This window comes from Pinus tabuliformis, chromosome 7 (assembly GCF_031772625.1).
Source record: "Pinus tabuliformis cultivar Carrire ecotype Pingquan chromosome 7, CPIR1, whole genome shotgun sequence".
Lineage (NCBI taxonomy): Eukaryota > Viridiplantae > Streptophyta > Pinopsida > Pinales > Pinaceae > Pinus > Pinus tabuliformis.
Genome location: NC_142293.1, coordinates 307,887,092 through 307,894,012, shown reverse-complemented (window position 1 = coordinate 307,894,012; position 6,921 = coordinate 307,887,092).

Here is a 6,921-nt window from a genome sequence, read left to right as displayed (position 1 = left end):
AAATTTCTCATTCAAGGTGAGTTGATTGGCTATTTCTTCCTCCCTTTTCCTTTTGTGCTCCAAGGCTCTTTTTAGACCTCTAGTCCTTGGCCTTCTTCTTTGCACCTGTTCATCAAGTGGCTCACCATACTGCCCATATGCCTCATCAAGTAAGGCCTTTGCCTTTTCAGCCTCTCTCTTTGCCTTCCTGAGCTGAATCTCCATGAGATCATTTTTTACCTCAAATTGCTTATTTTCCCACTCATAATAGGAAATGATCCATTTGTCCCTTTGCAAGTTGAACTTGAGCTCTCTTATGAGTGCATTCTTCTCCTTGATGAAAATAGCAGTGCTTTTACTGTCATCATGTTCCTCTGATTCAACTAATTGAAAATCATTCTCTATCTCATGGAGGTCTTCCTCCTACTACAGGACCTTTGCCTCTACAACTTTTTCCTTACCCTTCTATACCTGCTTTGCCGATGAAGAAGGAAAGTCCCCTCCCACAATCAGTGGGGAAAACACTTGCCTATGTCCTCTTTGATAGGTATGTACGAAGGTACCTAAACTAGTCTTTTTGGGCTTACTGCTCTCACCATGCTCAATATGCTCCTTCTCAGTTCCTTTATCTCTAATAGGTGAATGAATAGGCTCATGAAATGGTGATGATGGAGGTGATGGTGTGGCTGACTCATGAGATGAATGTGAATGATGTATAGGCTGAGGTGGAGGAATGGAGGTGAGTGGATGAGAGGATGAAGGTGCCTCTTGGCCATGTTGAATAGGTGGGGCTATGAAAACCTCATTGGATATGAAAGTGTCCCATGCAACATTAAGTTGATCAAGGTGGTGTAGGACTTTTGATGAGAGAATGGTGAAATAGTTTATGCATTTTATGATCATGATATTTCCTTTAGGAAATTTATGACATGTTGTCGATATGCCGGTAAATATAGTAGGGCATATTGAGCATTATAACTCATGATAAATGCATGAGCAACTGAATATGATAGGAATAGATCCTAGAAAACTTGCCCTCACATGTAAAGTACTTCATGATGATTTTCATCATAGGAACATATCTGTCTAGGAGGTAAGAGAAAGGAAAAATCCTCCTTTCATTCTTATGGTTGGGTTTAAGATATGGCTCATAATAGCAATAATCCAAATCTTCCTATTTAAACCACTTTTCCCCAACATCTGGGATCTCAGTAGCAGCTGATATGATAGTAGAAGATATGGTAAAGGTGACACTAGCCAAGGTTGCTTGATTTTCATGGAGGTTGATAATGAACTATCTGGTCAATTCAGAATGATGCTGTGTCCTTTCCACCTTCTCACAAAACTCAAAACAACCCATATTTTTAAAGCTTGTGACAGTGATGGGAGATGCCATGAGCTCTCTAGTATTGGTTGGTTCATATCTAATGATTTTCCCTCCTTTTTTATATTTCCTCCTCTGTTGTTTTTCTCCATCACTCTGACTTGTGTGTTCTTCTTCTGCCATGATTTGTTGCTTTTAAAACCCTAGGGGAATGATAGAATGGACTATGGGTATTGGAAATGTGGAATGATGTGAGGAGAGATGATGAGGAGGAGATGGGGATATGTGGAATGAGGGATATGATAGGAAATAGTTTTTAAGTGAGGGAGGAATAATGACGAAAACTAAGAAATGTGCTTGTGAGATGATGGGAATGAATGGTTAGGGTTAGACCTTAGGAAAAACAAAAAAGAATTTAAACCCTCTGTAGGCAAACAAAGGAGGGTAGGAGTGAGTAATTCTTCCACCAGCGTGATTTGCTGGAGTGAATGATGATTAACCTGGGAACTTGGTGGTGAGGAATGTTTTTTAGAACGTTTGGCTCCTTCCAGGTGAACGCGCAGTGACCTAGGCAAAGGCACAGTGGCCTGGTCCAATGCACAACGACCTCTACAGGAGCGCAATAACATTATAAATTACACTATAAATTTTGACAAATGCACAGTGACCTCTACAGGAGCGCAGCAACCAAGCTAAACATGCATCGACCTTGCTAAATGCGTCCTTTTGCTCTATTTTGCCCAATTTCACCTAAAAATTGCCAATTTTCTTTTGCTAAGGAGTTGTGAGAGTGGTAGAGTGTAAATGAGGCTTTCATGAGTGTGTTGAGATGCTTTATACTTGAATTGACTTTAATTTATGAGTTTGCATACCCACTTTCTAAAGTTCTTTGTCATTTTCAAATTCTCACTTTAATGCTTTTTTGCCTTTCTGACCATTTTTGCTCTTGACAAGTGGATGATGCTTTGGCAATGTTGCTTTGACTTTTTGCTTGGGATTATTTTGGCAATGGACTTGAGTATGCAGCTAAAAGTGACTTATTACATAAGGTAGACATAAAATTACATAAACAAAAATAAGGATTATTACATCTGTTTGTAGATCTAATTTACAAACTTGGGATAAAATCCATTCTTGAAATCAAATTCAAGGCTTTCAGTAACTATGGTTACATGCTTTTGGATAGCTTTATTTAACTAAAAAAGACATTGTTTTCTTGACTCTCATATTTTGCTGACCTTATGTAGTGAGATGGTGACTTATTGGACCTTGGAAAAATAAACCCTAGATGACCTAATGGAACCTCAAATGACTAAATTTCAGGTGGACTTGATTGCTATAAAATGTGATGAAATGATCCTTCATGTTCAAGGGTAACCCGAAAGACACATGAAGGAGAGGCAGCAAACACAATATTTTGAGAGGAAAAAGTGAATTTGGACTTTGGATTACCATCAGTGAACAAATTTTTTCATGATGACTTGAGTGGAATGCAAAAAATTTCAAACAGGACTCTAATATGATATAAAAGAGAAATTTTGATTGCTGGAGGCAGTATGAAAATATTAACTCTAACAGGGCGGATGGCTCGGATCTAGTTGTAAGAGATTTCATAAGGTTGTTATTCTCAAGTTCTAAAGACTTACTAACTTCAGGAATGTGCACAGAGGACATCACTGCTCGGAATGTTATTGCCTTGACTAGACTGTTACAGGGAAAAGTGTCTATTTAGAACTACTCTATCCCACTAAGGTGTGACAGCTACCTTAGAAACAAACAGAGAAAAACTACTTTTGTATTTCCTTTATGAATTATAGATAGAGAGGAATAGAAAGAACCAACCCGTGTCTTGCGCTAATCCTTTGATCCAATCCCTCTCTTCTTTGATGGTCTCCAGCTACCTGCTCCCTTGCATGCCCAGCTTCACGAAGTACCTGTAAGATCATAGAAGCAGAGCACTATACAAAGACATGGATCTATATTCATAAACAACTTAGGATCAGATTTAAGTTAACCATACAAATGTAATAAGCATCAATGATACAAAAGCATGGAGGAGAACTCAAATAGTTTTTATTGATAAACAAGAAAAGATCCGGGAAGAGTTACAACCAGTGGTTCTGACCCAGCATCAACCTCCCAGCAAAGAAGCCCCTCTTCACCTCAAACAAAGCATAAATCACCCAACAATTTGATGTTTGTCTCTAGAAACCAACAACAATTCCTTACAATATGCAAAATTCCAGCCTCCTGGATCTCTGGGATGAGGGATCCATATATAGATATCTGTAAGGAGGATGAGTCAACTTGTGATTTGATTAGTGTCTTCTCTCTGTCAGTTCTTGCTTCCACTTGGAGACTGAGGGCCTCTTACTCATCCTTGGTTGAATTCAGTGAGGCAAGTGTCACAGGAGAAGATTATGGAAGCTTCCATTACCTCTCCACCTCGCGGAATGACACTGCCATTTGTCATTTCTTTCCCATCACACCCCACAGAAGGGAGTTTTGAAATGCAACGCATCCTCACAGTGCATTTGGGTGAGATGCAACGCACCTAGCCAATGGAGCAGCTGCAATGATCCTGTTTTGACCAATTCTGAGCAGTTTCTGGTGGAGAACTTCTGGGAGAAGCTATAATCTGTTGACCTTGTTCCTTTAGGGGTTAGAACAACACTTTTAGGGACTTAGGAGCCCTTGGTTTATGGACATTTCATGCTTGGAGTTGTAGGGCACAAAAATGTCTATAACAGTTGCCCCCTAAAGTATGAGGCCGTTAACCTTTTGGTGTTGGGTGAAATGCTTTATTATGAGGATCCAAAGTTCTTTCAATGCTGGGAGGAGACCTGTAATAAGATACAATACAATACATTATCTTCATACTATTTTCATGATCTAGCTGAGGCAGGCATTCCCATGCTCAGCTTTATAAATTCATTTTCATGTACATAGGACAGACAATCGTCTGAGTGTAGACTGATGATTCTGATAGAGTCATCATCCTTTTGGTAGGATGATTATCTGTGCTGCAATGTTGTACATTTAATGTCTTTATTTCCCTGAATATATATCGCAGCCCGGATGGATGAAACTAGATCTGGGGTCTTCAATCTCGTCTGATCTTCACTCGATGTACAAGTCGATCCATGTGAGAAATGTTCTGAAGTCGAACATGGAAAGACATCGCTTGATTACCAGTCAATGATGTAAACTGTTAACAAGCGCGAGAGGAATCATCAATAATGATAATGATCCTCAAGGTACTGCAGTACAATTCATGTGGTGTGAATAAAGGACTTGGCGTCGAACACCACGCAAAATCTTTCGATCGAAGGCCATTGATGTAAACCTGTCGCCGAAAGTGAGAAACTTGCCATTGAAGCATGCAAGCTTCAAAGTACTGAATGGGGTGTTCCTAGATCAACTTCTTGGATAATGAGCTGATGTCGACAAGAAGTGATCCATCACAGGAGGGCCTTAATGAATCCCACATCAATGACACGGAACGGAGCAAATGATTTTGATGGAGGTGAAAACAATCTGGTGATATAAGGTTCAGGGTGGCGGTCATGAAAGAATGGAGTATAATGTATGGTAGTGGGTGAGACACAGGTGACTTCTCTGGATGACTTCTCTTGAACATATCGGCGACACTGATGTGATGGATTGGTAGCATTAACCCCAAATGTGGATGGTATGGCGTGACCATAGTGATGTGACCGGTGAATGAAACAACCCAACCCGACTCCGACACGGAGTGGAAGTGTCATGTTAAAGAGCGACTTGCTACCAACAAAGTTTCTTTGAGTTTTCTTCCCAATTTTTCCCCAGTCATTGCTGACCAGTACCTCTTTATTTTTGTCAAGCTTGAGGAGGATAACATATGCTTGTTCTATAATTTTCCCTTCAGGCAAACCCATCGCTATGTTTTAACGAGCCTAGCGATAGTGAAACTCGTTCTCGTCTAAAGACAAGTTTGTCACTATTCATCTTTTTAACGAGTTTAACAACAAAGATAACACGGTCCTTTTCAATTTTAGAGAGTCTGAAAAGGAACGTAAAGGTAACTCCAAAATTCCTTTTTCGTCATCTAATCCCTTAAGTCTGAAAAAGTATAAAACAATACAGAAGGGATGAATTTTTGATAGTTTTAACGATCCGAACAAAAAAAGCGCTCAATCTTTTTGTGTAATAATCCCTCAGGTCCAAAAAGATTAAAATCTAGATGAGGGATAGCACTTCCTGTCCCTTTAATGAGATGGAGAGGCCAATGGCTCGGCAATCTTTTCATATTTTACGAGTCAGTTGAAAAGATCTTAAAGGAGACTCGTCTTTTGAGGAATGAGTGATAAAACGGGTAGCAGCTGATTCCAGGTAAGGTTTGGAATTTTCCAATCACGACAGTGTCATAAGGATGGCTAGTGAAATCACTCTTCGTAGTTGTTCCTCAAAATGGGTAAACAATCAAATGGAGGTGAATGATCGGCCAATGAAAAGTGGAGGTGACAGTGCAAACACGACCAAGGCTTTAACAGCTGAAGTACTACATTCACGATGGTTATTTACCGGGGAATAGTTCATTTTTTAAACAAGCTTAAATGCAGGTGGAAACATTTGCTCATGTCTTATGTTTATTTTTTAACGAGCTTGAACTATGTGCTAAAACTGCTCGATTAATCTAGTCTTGTGATAAGAATGTCTCATATAAAAATGGCAACTTTTAGAGATTTGCCCCACATCCTTTCTTTATGCAAGTTAGGAAACGACCAATCCAAAAAACAGATAAATGATCGCTCTTTGCTTGCAATCCAAAAGGTTTGCATGCCCCCAGGTATAAAATAGAGTTTCAAGGTTACCTCTTCTTTAGTCCGTTAAAACATTTGTTTTACCGGGAGAGGCCTACCTCTTACAGGTTACCCAAAGATCGTTCTATTCATAGCGCAAACCAAACACTTCTCCAGCGATATCTACCGAAATAAACAAAGGTGAGCAGTGGTGCTCGCCAACTCACATAACTTTGACAAGATAATCTTGTTCTAGAATAACCCCCTCTTCCAATCACAGACGGGGGTATAGACTAGTCATATTCTCTCGCGGAAACCTACCCTATACCCGAAGTTTTCCTCCCGAAGCAGACCAGGGTGCATGCCCCCTGGGTTTCAGTCATATCCCTCCGAATCACTCGCGCTCTCTAGAGATTGAGACATTTCTTGCGTGAAAAGACCATTCAGGGATGGTATATGACTATTTGCTCTGTATGATCTGGGAAATGAAAGCTGGTCCACGAGCTTGACCACTCTTCCTTCGTGCAGAAAACACATTACTCTAAAGAGTGAAGAGGCAATTGCTCCCATGCAATAAATATAGTCTCGTCCAAGGAGTAGATTGTAATCCAGGGGTCCTTGAACTACCATTACATTCATGTGAACGGTTTTCCCTCTCAATGTTATGGGCACTTTGGGAAGGATCCCTAACGGTCGACTGGTTCCTTTATCAAAGCCTGTTAGATTTCTCATCTCAGGCAAAAGCGATGGTGAACCAAGTGCTTTCCAAGCAGTTGAGGAAAGGATACTCATAGAAGCCCCCTCATCTATGATGGTACCAGCCATAACCATTCTATA